Raw genomic sequence first — 20,938 nt, forward strand, 5'->3', positions numbered from 1 at the left:
TCCTGTGTCCGGCTTTAAAATAGTGCCATTGTGGATACTAGAAGACTTTAAATAACCTACTGGAAATGTAATAGTATACAAATCTAAATAATACTCCAAACCTTTAAACAGGTTTAATTTTATTTTTATTTACCCTGAGTAGTTTGAGAATTTTTTTGCTAATTCGCTTGTTTTTTTTAATTGAAAGCAGCACAACCTTAATTCAAATGCTCCTGTTGTCATACAGTTACCAAATATAGAGCTCCTTTACATTCATGCCAAGTCTTGCACAATTATGGAAGCAGCACAACCAGTAAGAGTTGTTGGTACATTTCATGGTTCAAGATTTCAATGCATAGAATTGTTTTAGAGTACAGTTTTTACTATTATCTTTGCTTGTATGAAAGTAATCCATATCACACCTCACTTCATTATTTATTTTAATTTCTCCTCGTCACCCCTCCTAACAATTTCTCATATTTTTGGCTAACATCTCTGCTCCACTAATCAGTTCCATCACTGATTGACAAGATGCACTTATACAGTGTGTGGCTGGTTCTTCTGGTTCCAAAAATGTTTTACCCTAGAGACAGATTGTTCCATTCCTATGCATACCATAGACCTCTCCAAAATTATATTCAGATACAATTCAGATGTTGGTGATGCTAGAATTAGAATCCAGGCCTTGACCTATTATGGCATGTTGATTGGATTAATTATTGTACTGTTAACAATAACTTAATCTAAGCAAAGTAATAAGTGCCAAGCCTTAGCATCCACAAAGTAATCATAAATTCTAAAGGAAATTTTAATCACTGTAACCACACTTTGAAACATTCATAATTAATGGGACAAAAATGTTCAGAAACAGGTGTTCAAATTTAACTCCGTAAACATTAAGAATACTACTTACCATTGTTCCAACTGGAGACCCTAACCTAAGGAGAGTTTTAATGGTACTGGGTGTACCCAGATAAGTGACTGTAGCAATGAGTAGTAATCAAAGTTAACAAAAAACATTTGCACAAACTGCAACAAATATTTCAGTCATCTTGCTACAATATGGTTTTGCAGTCAATTCCTGCTTACATCATTGGAGTGTTTCAAGTCTATATAAAATAAATAAGATCTAATTTGAAAGAAAATAACCTGGACCACACAAAATTTTATCACACCACAGCAATAGTCTAACTGATTTCTGAAATGCATGTCCCTTAGGTGTGAAATTTCTGTTTTCTTACCATCAGTTACATACTTAACAGAAATGTCCACTTCAAATCTGTTTATTTTCTGTAATATGTTAAGTTTAGTCCTCAAAAAAAATGAATTCTGTAACTATTACTCTTGAACACATGAAAGGGTACAAAGAATTTGTGAATAAGAAGATAAGCATTAAGAAATGTCTATATACATTTTTAATAGCTGAATGAAAATTAAATTTAAAACTCTGCAAGTAAGATAGGTAGTTAATCAAAGTAGAATTTGCACCTAATCAGAGATAATGCTCGAGAAAAGGCCTTGCTATGATTTTAATCTGTAATGCCACATGGTAACTTGACTTTACTACAAGTTGGATAGTTGATCGTATGGAACAGTGAAAAGGGCAATTGAGACATTGGATTGGTTCATTTCCCACAGTCCAGCCTCCAAATCTGAGCCACGAGGTTATGGGTGCTAATGGATGGAAATCAAACAACCCAATAAGACGGTTGGGATAATTGCTCCAAACACATGTCATAAATCTTCCGGATGGTAGCTCACAGCAGTCTTGAGGTCTGGAACCAATTTGCATAACTTAACATTAAGCACATGGTTTAGGGAAACCAGAGAAGAAATATAGAGACTTGTCCTGGAAGCAAAGGTTAAACAAGGAAACAGCAAGCTTCCATCAATGGATGAAATACTGATGACCTCTGTGAGGAAACCAGCTATGTATAGTATTTTCTTATTGGTCCCATGATATGTTTCTGCAGGTGAATATCGAAGGAAAAGATCATTTGTAAAGCATTATCTTGGAGTATTCCTTTAGGGCAACACTGTTATTTAACACAAGGCCATTACTGCCTTAATGCTGCCAATTTGCAATAGAATACAAATCACTCACCATTATTAACTTCCTTGGCTATGATTGCAGATTATAACAGGGAGGAATGAGAGGAACACACAGTACCCTCCAACAGTCAGACTCAAGCAAAAAAAACTGGGCTGCTTCAGTTTCAGCATTGATTTTTGATTAAAATTGAAAGTTTAATTACATCTAGTCCAGCTTGGCATTGGGACAGTTTCACCAATGTTTTGTATTTGAATCAATTCCAATTTCAGCGTAGATTTTTCAGCACACTTGAGCTATGCAGAGGCACCATCTCTGAACCATATTAACTCTCCGTGTCAAACTCACCCACAATAGGGCAAAGAATGAGACATAAGTGAGTAAAGTATCAAAAAAGCTTTGGTGCCATCTATTTGGAGTTTGCATGCTCTGTGGCCACGTGGGTTTCTCCTGAGTATTCCAATATCCCAAAGGTATGTTGGTAAGTTAATTGGCCACAGTAAATTGCCCCCAGTGTTGGTGGATGGCAGAAGAATCAGAGTGGAGTTCATTGGGCATGTGAGAGAGAATAGGTCACAGGGGAATATGTGGGGGAGTGGGACTGATGGAATTGCTCTTGAGAGCCGGCATAGAATTGATAGACTAAGTGTCTTCCTTTATGTCAGAAGAAAATATCAGTAATATGAAAGCATGAGAGAAGAAATGGCTTGCACCCCAGGGAAGCATTAAACAGGTTCAATAGCACCTTGTGTGATAGCTCCCTTTGCATATTCTAATAAAGCAGCTCAATGCCAGCTTTAGGACACATTAGGAAATTGGAACAGTTGCTGGCCTGCTCACTCATCTTCCCTTGATTGTTACAGGTGCTGGTAATTCATTTAAGTACCATGAATAATGTTGGGCCTCTGGCATGCATTGCTCATGTAGCTGAAAAGTTTGCTTTCGCTTTGCGCTTCAGGAAGATTCGTGCGAAAATCTTAGTGTGGGCAGAGTTCCAAAGTTCCCACAACTTTGACAACCATTACTGTTGTAATCCACAAATGGTTAGCCTTTCATGTTACCAGTATACAATATCAACCAGAAATAAACAAGGCATACTGCAGCAACAGCCTATGGTTAGCTAATTGAAAGCTTTAGGCAATAGTCTGAGTTTTAAAATACAACAAATAAAGAAAACAATGAACAATAATCCCACTACTGAGATGCAGATGGCTGTACAGTTCCAAGGGTGGGGGAGGGGAGTTTTGCCTCAACAGAATTTATCCCATGACTGTTTTCTCAGCAATTTAAGGGCTGGGCTTCCCTGCCAATTCCTGTGGAAATGTGGGGACACAATGGTAAGAGGTAACAGGAAGCACAGCACTCTTCTCACAAGTCAAAGAAGCAAAGGTAAATTAGCTTAGAGATAGGTAGGACAAGACCACAGGAAAGCACTCCAGCAAATTGCTGCCTTCCTGTACAAACTGGAGGAAGATGCAGACGCAGAACTGTACTCATTACATTTCAGATGTCCTTGTGCACAACGGAAAAGATTATTGTTTATATCAATAATGCAAGTCAAGAGAACTCCCATCCCTAAAATGTTGAGAGTTTTCTGCCATCACTTAAGCACATCCTGCTAAAGCACTTTGCATGTTTAAAAAATTTATGGTTAATGATTCACATTTGGTCCATGAACAATCAACAATTCTCAATGCCTTGACTAACCACTGGGAGATTGCATGGAATGCAAACAGCTGTGCAGAAAGTTAAAAATATTTTCTAACTTTGAGATCTTTTAACAAATACGGAAAAGAGTACTATTTTTTTAAATGGGAGAGCCTATACAAGGTCTCTTCATTAAAGCCATTATATGTCCTTTATAAATCTGTAACATTTTACGGGTATTTAGTATCTACAATTCTTGAGAATCTCATATGGATTTGCTCACCACAAGTCAAAGGAATGTGAGAAAAGCTCTTGCTACAATCTTCATCTGTAGGACTGCATACTAATTTGACTTTATTAAAATTCGATGATTGATATAATAAACACATCAGAGACAAGGACCCACTAGAGCGTAGCATATGCACTGGGCATTCTATCCCTACTGCTCTACCTCCACCCCTGCCCCTACTAACCCCACCACTCCAAGTTTGACTAGTTCACACCCACTACCACTGGTTTTAATTATTTAAGAGAGTTTTTGAGTTTTGCTTTTTGACAGGTTTTTGTTCCCATTAAATATTTTTAATTTGCATAATTGTTTCATTGACAATTAATAGTTTTGAATCTTTTTCAATGCTTCGGCACATTAGGGACACACAAAAGCATTTATGACCCTTCACAGGTTTAACAACCAGCTTCGTCAGGGGATAGTTTTTCACCTGCTTCGAGTTCAGAGCTTGTTCTTGCCCATCCATGTATAGCAATACACAGTGCAAGGCCTCGCCATTTAGAGTCAAGATAGCTCTTGCCAGCAGGTCAACACCAGCAGAACTGCAAAGGCTTTAGAAGCAGTTTATTTCCCTAGAGCTTCTGAGCAACATCTAATCAACTTCAGGAGGCTGTTGGAGATCCAGGAGCTGCTGGGTCTAGGGGTGCTTTTGTGACTTGGGAGTGCTACACCAGAAAACTGAGGAAGTAATGAATGCTTCAGTTATCCTAAGTAGCTGAGGAAGAGAGCACCTTAATGAACGGGGAAGGAAGTTAATGAGAAGAGAATCTCTGAGTTGCAGGTGTAGCATGGGGAGTACATCCAATGATAATAACTAAATGAATGGGCATTTTCAATCTGTAAAAAGCCAAACACCACTTACGTTTCTTCAATTAAATTAAACAGGTGCAAAGTATAAACACAATCATAAAATGTATCAAAATTGGGATGATATATTTAACTACACTCAGTGTCTGTTTCAATGACCAGACAGTTCAGGTAATGTGCAAGTTTAATGCAATATTACGACCGATATTTCTCTATAGGCTCATGGCCTCTAGAAATGAGTTTTACAATTTTGAAATTGATTCCACATTTAACCCTTGCAGATCAAACATATAATTCATCCCATCATTCTGGGTTGGAAGTAAATATGGGATCCAGCGGTGAAATAAAATGACATGTTGATGCATACTTAAAAAAACGTGCAAATATTTCTGCTGGTCTTCCAAATTATGTCAGGTCTTCACAGAAAAAGAAGTCTGATTTTTTTCCTACTAGAATTAACATCACCATTAACAATTAGTAGCAGCTGGAAAAAGAAGCAAGCAAACTGTTGAAGGGAAAAATAAATGCAATTAACTATAAGTTAATCACAACTATAACTTAATCGTGAATACATTTTAAATTCTAAACTACGTGCCACTAAACAATGGAAAGATTGATGAGAGGAGATGTAATCATTGTAAATGTGGCCAAAAATGTTAGCAATGGCAGCTGCAGTAATACAATTCAGTGAAGCTTAAATAACATTGACTGCAATTGTCACATAATCTTAATATTAAGAGAGTGCTTATACACTTGTTAAAGTATCAGGCATCATTTATTCGCATGTGTTATATTTTAAAAACAGGTGGCACGAAGGCTTGGGAAAAGAAAATTTGTGCTGAGTTCCCATTTAGTGAAACCGTGGTCCTTGGCACCAACGAGTTTGGATGAGTTATAATATCTGTAACCTGGTATTAATAACCCAGAATTGCATAATTGTTCTAGTACATTTGCCAGCTGATTTTCCATGTCCGCTATTCCTAGCAGTGCATTTGAGAGTTCCCATGGCGTCATTCCCAGTTTCGGACATTCCATACAACCACATCGTACCAATTAATTATTTCAGAAAGCACAAAGATAATGAGCAATATCTTGACAAAAACACAAAAGTTCTCACAAACTAGATTCTCACATCAGGATTCATTTTTGGTTATGTCTGAATACCTTGTGATCAAATCAACCATCCCTGACATTCAATGTCACTACTATTGCTAAATCCCCTAACATCAACATCGTTGACCAGAAATCCAAATGGAGCAGCCACATAAATAATGTGGCTAAAAGTGCTGGTCAGAGGCTGAGTATCCTGTGGTGAGTGACTAACTTCCTGATACCCAAAGCCTTTTCATTCACCTACAAGGCACAAGTCAAGGGTGCAATGGAATACTCTCTACTTGCCTGGAGGACAGCAGCTCCAATGCTTAATAAAATCTGACACCATCTAGGACTAAGTAGTACATAAATATTCATTCCCTCCACCAACACATAGTAGCTGCAGTGTGAACACTTCCAAACACACTGCAGTTACATATACAACCTACTCTGGCAGCACCTACCAAAATGACAATCTCTTTCACCAAGAAGAATGAGGGCTTCAGGTGCATGGAAATAGCACCACCTGCATACTCCCTTCCAAGCACCAAGTTCTGGAAATATTTTGCTATTCCATCATCTAAAACCTACCCAAAAGAATTATGGGAGTTGCTTCAATAGAAAGATTGAAATGGTCCAGGGCTGCAGCTCATTACCACTTGCTCAATTCTACATTGTCAATAAACGTTCAATGCCAGTGATGCCCAGATTGTGAAAATGAACTACATAAAACCCAAACTATCATGTGCTATCAACAGTTGGAATATAGGAATCAAATAAAACAGGTACAAAGAAATTGAACAATATTTATCTTGCCTTATTTGTTAAACATTGCAGTGTTATGCACCGCCCTCCACAACTGATGGCAGAACATACATAATATTTTTGATTTTCATATATATCATTGATCAGTATCAGATGCTCTTAAGTGAAACACTTCCCAATTCTCTTTACTCCCAACTTCATTTAATTTACATTTTAAATTAAGAATGCACCATTCTGAATAGCTAAAAAAAAATCAGTTTTGTAGCATAGAGTTCACAGCGCTGCATGTGTGAAAATCACTTCCTTCCAGAGTGGAATATGATTATGATGGTTTTTGGGTCACATTATGCCATTCCAAAACTTCTTCTGGGCACCTTCCACTATGCGTTCTCATGTCAGGCATGCAAGCAATGATGCCATTTCCCATACAATACTGAGTTAGGGTGTTACCAAGAAAAATCAGTTTGCATTTTTCAGAAACGTGCCTACCATTGGCACTCAGCCCAACAGGTTGAAATAGCACTGCTTAGGCAATAGCAACATTTTCACCTTCAGCTTCCCAATCCAAACAACAGCCTCAATTACCACCCAACCTTTGCCCAACACCATGCACCTGTGATCTCACAACCCTACTGCCCCAACCACACAATCCTCAATCCTACACCTGACTCCTTGATAAGAGGCACCCAACTCAGCAACCCCATCCATCACGACTTACAGATGCCTCCCTGGGTGACTCCCCATCATCTCATCAGTGACCATTGGCCCTACTATCAATGGTCAAATGACCCTCACCTGAAAACCATTATCATTCCAAACCCATCCCAAATCCACTTATCCCCAACCTCTCTCCCCCATGAGCGCCAACTCAAACCAGAGCTGGCCCTAGATGTATCTGTTTTTCTCCTTGTGATCTGCACTGACACAGCAAGCAAAGACCTTGCTTGGATGCTGCTGAATTTTCAAGAGGTGGGCCCACATCAAAAACTTTCATTGGCAACAGATTAATGAGCCTCTCTGGGCGGCAATAAATTCATAGACCAGTTTAAAATATCAATTCAAACAAAAATCCTTTATCTGCAAGCATTTCCTATCAAGTTTTCATTTATAAATTCCTGTGCTTCCATTTATAATGGTAACTGCCTACATAAACTATGCATGCTTTAATTACACCCTGCTGCCAAGTGTGACACTGTACCACCCTTGTCTGCTCACTCCTCAGTCTGCACCAGAGAGAACCACCTACACTTCAATCAACACTGAATTGCAGCTGTATACCCTGTTCAATTTGTACCCTATTCCCTATCTCTGATTCACCTGAAGACAACATTTGGTTTTGGCTTCCTATGTGTAACACCACAGGGGATAGATGAATATAACATAAATTGAATACCACTGTTTAGTACATACATATAATCCACAGCAACCCTCTCCAGGTTGGGTTGCACCCAATGAATTTGAAACAGCTGGTTTACTGAGAACAATGCTGAGTTATTCAGTCTAATCCTATTCTGTAATGAGAACTATCACCACATGATTTAGAACTCATCCTGGGCTGCAAACCAGGAGATTTCGATCAAAGTTAAATGTAACTCACTAACTGATCTTAACTTCAAGCCAAACCTGAGTGCAACTAACTTTTTTAGTACAACACTGCCTCATAACTTTCAAACTATAACAGTATTTTTCTCCATAAAAAGTCTACAAAAATAAGTATGTGAATCTTAATTAGTGAGTAATAAAAGTCTGGAATTGAAAGAAAATATTGACCTGAAATTTTGAGAAACTATATGCCTGGCACATTACCGCTGGCAAGTTGTGCTGAAAGTTCCTAAAAGTCCCAATACCTCTCGCTGGAACCTGACGGAATAATAAAAGGTAACCCATATTCGTTCTTTGAGTTCCATTATGCATGAAATTGAAAGTTTAACTCACAAAGCTATCATTAATGCAGGAAAGACGGTGCAAGCCTAAGAAAATGTAACTGCAACTATTAATGCTATTCATTCTAATGCCTTAAAGACAAACTCAAATATACAGGAAAAATATTACAGATTCTAGTGAGGAGGAAGGAAATAAATCATTTGGACAAATCATCAAAAAACATCAGCCATTTGACTTGAATCATTTTGAACCCAACATTTTAGTCATTAATACACGGCCCCCTCAGAACTTGCAAAATTTTGAGCATTTGCTTGAGCTGGACTATTGCATAAGTGGAATTATGTTAGTGGATACTCATTTCCTCCCACATGCCGAAGGTGAGCTGAGTGATAGATGAACTGGCTATTGTAAATTGCAAGAGGTCAGTACGGGGATGGTGGGCCAAAGGGCCCATTTCTGTGCTTTATTACTCTATGACTCTAGAACCTCTCACAAAATGACATAAAAGATTAAGGGGATTCAGATCTAAGAGCAATAATTACTCCCTCGTTTCTTACGCTTTGTGCATGTAAATTACACAGTGGCTAACCCTCCAATCAGATGTGGTGGATAAGTTCAAAAGACACTCAAACTATGAAAAGTGAAAGCAGCAAACTTGAGAGCTGCACGTTCAAATAATCACTACATTAAAGTGACAGATAAAGAAAAGGTTCAGCATATATTTCAGCTCACTGAACTTAACCCTAGACTCCTACAGATCAGAAGACAAATCCTAACTAGATCTGGAATACAAGTTCACAGCCTAAAGCTGTTTTGATATTGATGCCAATCAGATTTCAAGTGATCAGCAATGCATAGGCCTGCTCTCAGAATTTACATTTCTCAGTCCAGCTTCCATATCCTGATGATTAATTTATGGACAATATTGTTCATGTTCTGTCACTGGGACAACAAAACGGCAAAACCCCAGTGAACAGTTCAGAGCAAAAATCAAAATTAAACAGTAACAATGCAAAATCAGCCAGAACTAGACTGTTGGAGATGAGAATAAAATTTCTCATGCACCTATTTCCAGAATGCAGGTTCTACAATGCCAGCAGCATTTAATGGATTTCTTTAAGATCAGTGATTTTGGCAATGCCATCACTTTCACATGCTGTCTGTGTGGGCTTGGGCTCTGGCAAAACTGTCACAACAAGTCCGTCTAGACCTGGTCTGGAATATCAAAGGAGCTTGAATCATATTAAATACAATTATATCTACAAAGCTGAAAGAATCTTTCATGAGGTTCAAATGAGGAATATACAGTTGGATTTTTTTAAAAAATACTGTGTATTTTCAACAAATAAAATATGCACCTGCAGAGGATAATCAGATTATCAGTAATTACATGAAGAGTATGTCAAATCAGCTGTTACCCAGGTAAATAACAGACTTTGTTCACAGTCAGATCTGTCTATAAACAGCTTACTACCAAAGGCAAAGCTAACCACATTGCCATTCTTTGTCACAATAGATGTATATGCCACAGTGATAGAACTACAGAGTAGAATCATCGAATCACTACACCACAGGAGATTATTATTTGACACATCAAACCCAGACTGGCTTCCCATGGAAATCAAAAAAAAATCGCAGATGCTGGAAATCTGAAATAAAAACAAAAAATGCTGGAAACACTCAGCAGGTCAGACAATATCCATACAATGAAAAACAGTTGATATTTCAGGTCCAGAACCCTCAGTTTTTATCTCAGAAGTGTTGGTCATTTCCAACATTTTTTGTTTCTATATTGGATCTTTATGGAGCAATTCCACACACTCCTCATTGCCTGCAAAATTGTTTACCTTCAGATATTTAACCAATTCCCTTTTGAAAGCCACAAGTGAATCTGTGCCCACCACATTTTCAGGTAGTGCATTCCAAATCACCCCTGGATACTTTAAATCTGTGTCCTTTGGTACTTTGTCTCTCACCAATGGGAAATATTTCTCTATATTTTCTCTGCCTAAAGCAGACATGATTTTGAAATGTTAACTCCATTTCTCTCTCCACAGGTGCTGGCTGACTGCTGAATATTCCCAGCATTTTCTGTTTCTAACTTAGATTTCCAGCATCTCCAATCTTTTTTGCTTTTCAATGATTTGGGCACATGATAATGAAATCAGTACTCAGCCTTCACTGTTCCAGGGATTATAGTACAACTCCGAATCCACTCATCAATCTTTGTAAATGAAATTACTCATCCCTGAAAGCAATCCAGTAAATCTTTTCTACATCCTCTCAGAATCAGGTTTATTATCACTGAGATACGTTGTGAAATTTGTTGATTTGCGGCAGCAGTACAGTGCAAGACATAAAGACATTGACTCTCTAGGGCTTTCACATCTTTCCTAACATTTAGCTACAGAAATGAATCCCAAATTCTTACTGTGGCCTAACCAGTCTTTATAAACTTTCATTATTACCAGGTTTTCTTGAAGTTGTGCCTTTAGCATTGAAACCCAGATCACAAGTGCTTTATTCCTGTTTTCTCAACCTGGGGGTCATGAAATCAGAAAGTGAAAATCAGAAGCTATAAATGATGTATACCATTTAAAATAAATGGAGGAGAGACATTAAAAAATTAAACTAAAAGAATTTATTTACAAGATATGTAAATGCAAATCACCTGGATCAGAGGTTTTAATAATTCATTAGAAAATAGTAGCTTATTAATACAATATCTAACTTTAAGAAGGCATACAGAATGTGTCTTGGGAAGTGTATAACAGCAAGTTTAATATAAGAAAAATAATGGAATCCTTATAAAAAGAGAAAGTAAAATAAATGTGGATATCAAAAGAGAAAGTCTTACTTGATGAAACTCAATGAATTCATGGAAGTTATAAGAGAAAGCAGAGTAGGTTAAGATTTGATGTATTTATGTTTAGGTGCCACATAACAAATTAATGAACTTCAAGCATGCAGAAGTCAGGGGAAATTAGAAAAACAGAAACAGAAAAACATTGACAAATAGGAGCAGGAGTTGGCCAATTGGCCCTTTGAGCCTGATCCATCATTAAGTATGATTGGTTGATCATCTACCTCAATACCATATCTGTCCCTATATCTACTGAAGCTTTTTGCATCTGTAAACTTAAGTACCTCCTTTTTAAATACATTCAGTGACTTGGCCTCCACAGACATCTGTGGCAGCAGATTCCACAGGTTCACATGTCTCAGAATGAATGGATATTTAATTGGCTTTGAGGAAGAACACAGAGTGGAGGCATAATTTGGCTTTTCAGAGCAGCAGAGCTGTAAAGTGTAAAGTGTAGTCTTTAGTGATGCTTGCACTGGGATCAGTGCAAGCATCACTATTCACAATCAATGCTAAAATGTTGAAATTTAAAATCAACAACTTCTAAGTTTGCAGATGACATCAAATTGCTGATCAGGCTGTATCTTTGAAGAGATAAATAAAGTTAACATTTCAGGTCACTGACCTTTCATTAGAAAATATTCCTCACTCCACAGATGTTGCCTAATCTGCTGAGTATTTCCGGCATTTTCTGTTTTGTCTATGGGTAGATTAGAAGTCTTCTAAAATTGTAAAAGACTCTTATAAAATGAAGAGAGCTTTTTCCACCTGTGGAAATGAGCAAAACTCAAGACCTTCAACATAAGAAATCAAATAAAGAAATCAAGACTATCCTCTCTGCCCAGAAGGTACAAGAACGTAATAACATGGAATTTGCTATCACAGGGCATGTCCAAGGCAAAAAGTATAATGCTTTTTAAAGGGAGACTGGATATGCATGTAATAGAGGAGGGTATAGAAGCATGTGCTGGTATATTTAGATGAGGTAGGGAGAAAAGTACAAATGGAGGATAAGCGCCAGCCTGAATAGACCATATGGTCTACCTCAGTGCCAGACATTCAATGTAATTGTCCAATTAGTTAAAGATCGAGAACCAGCTTTCCTTTACAATATTTTTATTAAATCCACAAGAAAGAAATACAGAGTACTTGCATCAAAAAAAAGAGGGTAAAAATACTACTGAATACATTGTGTTAAATCGTACTTGGGATCACAATACTCTAAATTAATAATCACATGTGATAGTTAGTTAATAAAGAAAAAATTGGAATATTTTATTATAAAAAGAATCTACTCCCACTACCAAAAACCGAAGCTATTTAATAAAAAAAACAAGGAAAAACCCTTGAAACGTAACAATGTCAGCCAATGTCTGTATTTTAGTCACCAAATCAAAGGTTTTGAAAATAATTCAAAAAAGGTCCCCACAGGGTTTGAAAATCTAAGTTAGATTCAAGAATTGAACAACGGATCTTCTCTAAATTCAGGTATGACATAACATCCCGTAAACATTTGAGCATGAGTAGGCGGAGTAACTTCCTCCATTTAAGCAACACAGCCCTCCTGGCTATAAGAGAAATAAAAGCCAGAATGTGTAGATCAGAAGCCTTCAAAGTTATATCTTTTTCTCCAATGATCCCAAATAATGCAGTCAAAGGATTAATTTTAAAATGTATCTTAAGTAGTACAGAAAAAGTTTGAAACACCTCTGTCCAATGTCTTTTAAGACTCTGACACGTCCAGAACATGTGAATTAAAGAAGCCTCTTCGTTATTGCATTTGTCACAGTAAGGAGATATATCAGAATAAAAATAGTTTATCTTTAGACAAGTGAGCTCTATGGACCACTTTAAATTGAAGGAGAGAATGACGAGCACATAATGACGAAGTATTAACCAATTTAAAAATTTCATTCCAAGTTTCCTCAGAAATTGATATCCGCAAATCTTGTTCCCAAGCATTTTTAATTTTATCTAAGTGGAACCTCACTCATTCCTAATAACCTGTCATAAATATTAGATATTGAGCCATCGTGAAAAGGCTTCAAATTAAGATTACATCTAATAAATTTTTATCAGGACTCATAGGAAAAGAATATAGTTGAGATCGAAGAAAGGCTCTAATTTGTAAATATCAGAAAAAATGAGTTTTTGGTAAATTATACTTGGTAGACAATTGTTCAGACAAAGAAAGGTTTCCTCCAACAAACAGATCCTGAAAACAAGTAATACCTAACTTGTCCCACTCTTTAAAAACTACATCAGTCATAGAAGGTTTAAAAAAATAATTACAGAATATGGGACTGGAGAGAACCAGCTTTCTACCAGGAATTTAAACACTGGTACGAGGAGCTTTCATAAAATATTTGTTCCTGCTTCAGAAATCCTTTAACTTGCAACTTGTGTTCATTGATTATAAAAGATAGAGTATTGGAGCCTTGAATCATACAACATGGAATTAGGCCCTTCCATGCACTGACTCCGTGCTGACCATCAAGCACCAATTCACACTAATCACATTTCTTTTCTCCCTGCCTTATTGAAAATGACAGTATTGGCATATATATCATAATTCTGGTCAAATCCTTTAATTATACCATATTTTATCTGTTAATCAATACTGATTTTCACTTTAAAAAAATACCTTGTCCTATAAATCAAAACTGGATGCCAATACTGATTTAATATTTCAGTCCTGAACATCTGAATACTAAATTCTATGAGGGCGAAATACGGTGAGTAAATTATGATCAAATTTATTAACTGCTTAACAGCCAAGGCCATCTCAAAGAATGCTACTGGTTTAATATAGTAACAAGAACTTATTGAAGCTCATGCAATAAGCAGCTTAAGTTTTGCAGTCAGACTGGAGGAGTTTAATTATGTCTATAATACTAAGTACTCCTATTATATGATCAATAGAACAACACTGTAGAAGAATAAACTACTGCTCCAGGAAACATCTATGGTTCAGCTTAATACAAGTAAGTAGTTTCTGCCAGATATGATGTTTACAGATAAGATAAGGCTTAGTTGAATTTCTTTGCAAGAACAATGATCTCATATCAACTCACCTCTTTAGCTGCTTTCTTTTATTATGTGTAACTTTGAAATATACATTGAAAAGCATATGACACCATGCCTAGACCAACTAATTGTAAAGTGTTCCATATTGCATAAAATTTCATTTCAAGTCAAAAATAGACTGAAGGTTATGAAAATCTGAAATTCTGCATGTAAACCAAATAAGGTCTTTATAATTCTAATCATAGAGTCAAGAATCGTACAGCAAAGAAATAGGCTCTTTGGCCCACTTTGTCAACCATGCCAACCACGTATCCATCTACACTGATCCCACTTGCTCACATTAGGCCCATATCACTCTACCCCTCAAATACCTGTACAAATGTTGTAATTGTATCTGCCTTTAGCACTTCCTCTGGCAACTTGTTTTGGCTCCTCAATTTAAGGATGGCAATTAAATCTGCACATAAACTTAATTATCAGTACATTTCTCAATAGTTCAGCTAGTGAACAGCACTTAATTGATGGAGCCACCTGCAGACTGCAGTTCCTGGTGACAATAGCTGCACCATTCAAGAAAAGGAAATAAGAAAATCTTTGGTGCAAATTATAAAAAGAAAATTTATTCCAGTAAAAAATGAAAATGTCTATCAATTAATAGTTTCAATATAAAAGTTTTTCTTTTGGTATGAACACTTCAAGAAATTTTCCACAAATGGTGAACAAAAGAAGTTCAGCACTCACAGGGTTAAAGAGCAAGAGAGTGCCGAATCAAAATCTATGCCCCCAGTCCAATTTGGCTGTTTACATTCAGTAGTTGTTAAACCATGGAGCTGTGGAGATAAGACTCTTACACAAACGAACACAAATGAAAAAGCCACTGCTATTATCATTCATTAAGTAGAAGAATTGGAAGAATTCTATTTGTGAGCTGTATTCAATATACATATGGCAGTGCTTTTTTTTAAGGTCAATTGTTTTAGCAGAGAAAATTGTTTACATTGACCTCACAGCTTGATATATTCCTTCCATTTAAAGGATTGTGCCACTAATGTATTTTCACCCAATTATCCAGATTTAGTATGACTCTAAAGAAGGGTGCTCTCCCTGACACATTAATCTGCCATTATTCTTCACAGATATGTATAGAACAGCTGTTGTTTCAAATTTCAAATATATGCAAATTTTTAAAAATGTTTTAGACCAGATTTAATTCATTTTCATTAGTTCACTCTTTTAATGTTAAGTTCAAATGGGTCTGCTGGGACCTTATTTCAAACAATGATGTTAGGTAGAGCAGGATTTCTCAGTATGCTGGGAAAGAACCAAGGAAGTTACATTTGTTAGACCACACAAATGTATTACAATACTAGTGATGACAGGAAAACTATTAATTGGCTACTCAATGAAGTGTCTTCAGATCATACATGTGAAAGCTAACCTTGGCCTTCTGAGCATCATCACTTGAGATTAACATGTGAATGATCAAAAAGACAGGATTACTGTTGAATTTTTACCCAATTATTAGATTCTTCCTCAGAACAGAAAGAAGGTTTTGTACTGAAACCTTGATCGGCCTCACGTTTTTACAGATGTGACTAATCAGCTATCTACTTTCAGCGCTTTCTGTTTCGATTTCAGCTTTCAAATACTTGCACTTTTTTGACTTTAAGCAGGATTTACCTTATTCTCACTGGGAAAAATAAATTTCAAGTATACCAACAACAAGGGCAGGCGCGGTAGTGTAGCAGTTAGCGTAACGCTATTACAGCGCCAGCGACCCAGGTTCAATTCCGGCTGCGGTCTGTAAAAAGTTTGTACGGTCTCCCCATGTCTGCGTGGGTTTTCTCTGGGTGCTCTGGTTTCCTCCCATATTCCAAAGACGTACGGGTTAGGAAGTTGTGGGCATGCTATGTTGGCACCGAAAGCGTGGCAACACTTGCGGGCTGCCCCCAGAACACTCTACGCAAAAGATGCATCTCACTATGTGTTTCGATGTACATGTGACTAATAAAGATATCTTATAAAAAAAACATTTGACTACTTTGAAAAAGTTTCTGGCAATAATAAAATCAAAAACAAATCAGTGTTGTTTAAACAATTCATAAACCTTGAATGGCCAAAACAATATCATGGAGTAGTACAGCACAGAAACAGGCTCTTTGGCCCACCACAACTGTGCAAACCATTTACACTAATCCTATTTGCCCACATTAGGACTGTATACTTCTATGCCTTGCCTATTTAAAAGCCTCTTAGACATTGTAATTGTATCTGGTTCCAGCACCGCCTCTGACAATGAGTTCCAGATATCAACCACCCTATGTTTAAAAAAAACTTGCCCTTCATATCTCCTTTGAAACTCCTTTCTTTCACTTTACATCTATGCCCTCTTGTTTTTGATACCCCTACCATGGCAAAAAGATTTTGGCCATCTATCCCATCTATGCCTCTGATAATCTTATATGCTTCCATCAGGTCACCCCTCAGTCTCCTTCCATCCACAGAAAACAAGCCCTATCTAATCTCTCCCCATAACTAAAGTCCTCCAATCCAGGCCACATCCTGGTGAATCTACTCTGCACTTTCTCCAGAGCAATCACATCCTTGTTTTATTATGGTGACCAGAATGCCAAGGGTCGCCTGACCAGTACTTTGTGATGTTGTAACATAACTCTTATAAATTCTATGCCCCAATGTATGAAGGCAAGCTTGCTGTATTCCTCCTTCACCACCCTATCGACCCATGTTGCCAGGGAACAATGGATTTGGACATTTCTGTTCATCAACATTCCTTAGTGCCCATTTGCTGTATAGGTCCTATTTCACTTCCCAAAATGCCTCACCTCGCACTTTTTGGCATTAAATTCCATCCGTCAATTCTCCACCCAACTTTCCATCTGATCTATATCCTACTGTAGCCTATGACAGGCTTCTTTGCTTTCTGCAACACAACTAACATAAACAATTACAATTAGAGTTTTGAGGTAAACTAAAAGCAAAATGAATCCACAGGAAAACAAACCATTAGAAACAATGAAATGGCTATAGTGGGTCAGTAGGAGTAGAATCAGCAGGGAGAAGCAACATGGAAGTGGATTGTAGGTGAAAGACATAGGAGATGAATTGAGTATATAAGATTATTGATGGCAAAATAACTTAAAGATTATACTACGTTATGGTATAGAAGTGATTTGGATCTTCTTTACTCTTATTTTTAGCAAATTAAATCTAACATCTGTGCCATCAAAGTAAATGTTTCCCCTTAGGACCATTGTTACATAGAAATGATGGCTGTCATCAGCTGTTTAAGCAGAACATAAACCACAGAATTAGCCAAATCTGTGCTTTATAGAATGCCAGACGTGAAACTGCAGCTTTTGTTCTTGACAGGAACATTGCTGTGCTGTAGTTTGTTTCTTTTATACTTCATTGGTTGAAAGGCTATGTTTATGCAACTGCATGCAATTACAGGCATTGGAAACTTAATTTGTTTTGTGATTACTGTCAAGTGTCTTGAGCACTGTTCATTGAACGAACGTACTGAAGCATACAAGTACAAAACCATTACAATAACTCATGTGGGTTCCTCCATGTCAAGTTTCATTATACAAGCTACAGAGAGTCACAGAAATTCAGTAACCACTATCGTAAAAGAATAATTCAATTATTTCATTGCTCTTAAATCAGTCAGTCAATTTGACTCATTAATTGTTTCAAATTGGTCAATACATCCTTATGATCCAAAAATTAATAAGAATCAATTCCAAGTACACCATCGGTCATTAACTACTTAATTATGAATTGAAGCAATTTTTGATATTAGTAAGACTAACAAATAAACTTTTATGTCCAAATAATTCATAAAATAAGGGTGGCCAAGTTGGGGAGAAAAGTTTATTACATAAAAGAGTCTACATACAAACCCATTGCACAAACTTATCCAACTTCCTCCAAAGCATGTCTCATTCAACTATTATCCCAAAACTATATCTAATTGATATAATTGTTTGAATATTACTATTTCCTTGCATGTTAAAGATACAGTAGAAATGAAATTAGTCTTGAGCAGCAACACAGACAATAAATCAGCTGGCCAATTATTATTCATCCAATAACTTCAATGGAAATAGAAAATCTGGCAGAGTGGTAAACCATCCATTGGTTCACATCAATAATCTTGTACTGCTGCATAAGGCCAACATGAACCCAATGACCAGGTAGCTGAAGGCAATTGTCCAACAGAAAATAGATGCACGGAAATCTAAAGCAAAAAATATGCAGATGTTGAAAATGGGAAATAAAAATTGAAAATATTCAGCCAGTCAAGCAGGATCTATAGAGACGTTAACATTTCAGGTTGATGCTCTTTCATCAGATAACTATTTATCAATCTGAAACATTAACTTCCTAACCTGGAAACCAACAAGTTAAAAATATCCCAATTATGTTATATTGGTGACAGCTTTAGTCTAAATATACTTTACACATTAATTAGGTCTTCTGATAAAATCCCCTGATGTTTCACTTTCAGGTAAAAGTGGCAGCCTGTCTTTCAAACAGCAGGAAAAAAAAAATCATCATCCACTTAGGTTCTTGATTCATCATAATCCAAAAGTTTGGTTCAGCTATCACTGTAGCTGTTAATTACCTACAATAACTATATCGCAACTACAGTAAACTTGAAATCTGTGAACATTATTGTATAGATATATGCATCGTGGAACTACCAGATCAAGCTATTCTAATTATTCAAAATCAAAAGCAAAAACTGAAAGTACTGGAAATCTGAAACCACAAAAAAAAAGAAAATATTCAGCACAAGAATTTTTTACTCCCACTGTTCTTTCATCTCTGAGGGAAATTTAATTACCTGAATTAATACCATTCTGCCCAGTTTACCCAGTGGGATTTTATCAAAACCTTGCCAAAATCTACGTAGACAATATTAAGTGCACTGCTTTCATCAATCCTCCTTGTTCCCTCAATCAATTTAGCTAGAAAACATCTTCCCTTAAGAAATGCATGTTGACTGTCCTTGATTAATCTGTGCCTTTCTATGTGAGAGTTTATCCTCCCCACCACTGAAGTTCAATTAATTCACCTATATTTATTCAGTTTATTCTTTTCTCTCTTTTTAGACAACGATGCATCATTAGCAACTTTCCAATCCCCTTGCACTGGTCTTATAGACAGAGATATCAGAGTCTCTGTCATTTCTTCTCGTAGCAGCTGAGAAATATTTCATCTGGGCCTGGCGATTTACACTGGCACTTTGTGCAGCAGTCAGAATACACTCGCAGAAGCAAGATAACTAAATGGAATAAGCACTAAAAGGGGTCAATATAGCATTTTGTTTTGAGAGATGGCATGTTGCAAACATGACACAAGCTCCTGTCCTGGCCTGTACTATACCAAGAATGGGTGTGAACCCCTTGCCCCTCCCATCTTCCCAATTGCTGAGATGGGAACCTGGGTCCTGGGAGCCTGACACACATCTGTGTTCTCCATTGGCACTCTTGTAGCAATGAATCACCAACAGTTTGGTGTGGAGAAGCTGCCTATGAGATCTGGTGTTAGGCGAACCAGGATGAGCAATGCAGCCACTGAGCACTGATATGTGGAGCTCAGGTGTGCTTCGTGGATGGCATGGTAGATGCAAGATATTGCTGTGGATTGGCAGCAGTGCCTTGATCCTATGGTATCTCTCATCACCAGCTGGATGTAATGGAAGATGCCCATCTTTGAACTTGTTAGCATAGAGAAATCCCTGGGAAAGCAGTCAAAGAAAGGGAGAGACAGCAGCCTCCATCAATGAGTGAAACCACAGTCAAAGTGATGGAAAGAGATATCATTTGCCTGCCTTATTTCAACAGCATTTCCTGTCTTCACAAGTTCTACCCCACAATTACAGGAGCTGCAAACTGATGGGATCAGCAGTTTCCCCTAATTTCACAAACCATCATTAGGTAAACAAAGATTATCACTCCCAGATTCAAATGGTGGAATTCCAACCCACAACCATCTTGGGAGTGACAAAAGATAAAATAAGGATCAGCTACAGAAAAGGGGCAAAAAAATGGGGCTTTAACAACATCAGAAACATTCCAGAAGAACGGTAAGGAACGCATGAAGCTTCTCCCTGGTTTAAGCTAATGTTGTAAAATTCTGTTTTGACAATTTTCTTCCAGATATCCATAGAAGATTTCATCCAGGAATTTACTGTTAATGCAAATGCAAAGAGAAAGGTTTATGTCCCAGGCTAGCGTTTAGAATTAGGTAGTGCTTATGATATTAATGAAGACTGTTTTTGCTCGTTTTATTTAATCATTAAATTTTTTTTTCCATTCCCTATCAACCAACAGCAAATAAATTCAAATAAAAAAAACCATAGTCCACAGCCACATATTGACAGTTTATACTATTTAATATGTTGAGCAAACACCAACACTTCTGAGAAAACCATTCCAAATATTAACCATTTTTTGTGTAGTTCTAAGTTTCCTTTTAGGTCTTGTTTTGCACACCCACAGGTTAA

General features: G+C 37.0%; 1 pseudogene; it reads right to left on the bottom strand.

The window, feature by feature from the left end:
* The window catches only part of LOC127568319 (phospholipid phosphatase 3-like), a 123,481-nt pseudogene that overhangs the window by 14,888 nt on the left and 87,655 nt on the right, over positions 1–20,938 (bottom strand).

Source organism: Pristis pectinata, chromosome 3, assembly GCF_009764475.1.
Source record: "Pristis pectinata isolate sPriPec2 chromosome 3, sPriPec2.1.pri, whole genome shotgun sequence".
Taxonomy (NCBI): Eukaryota; Metazoa; Chordata; class Chondrichthyes; order Rhinopristiformes; family Pristidae; genus Pristis; species Pristis pectinata.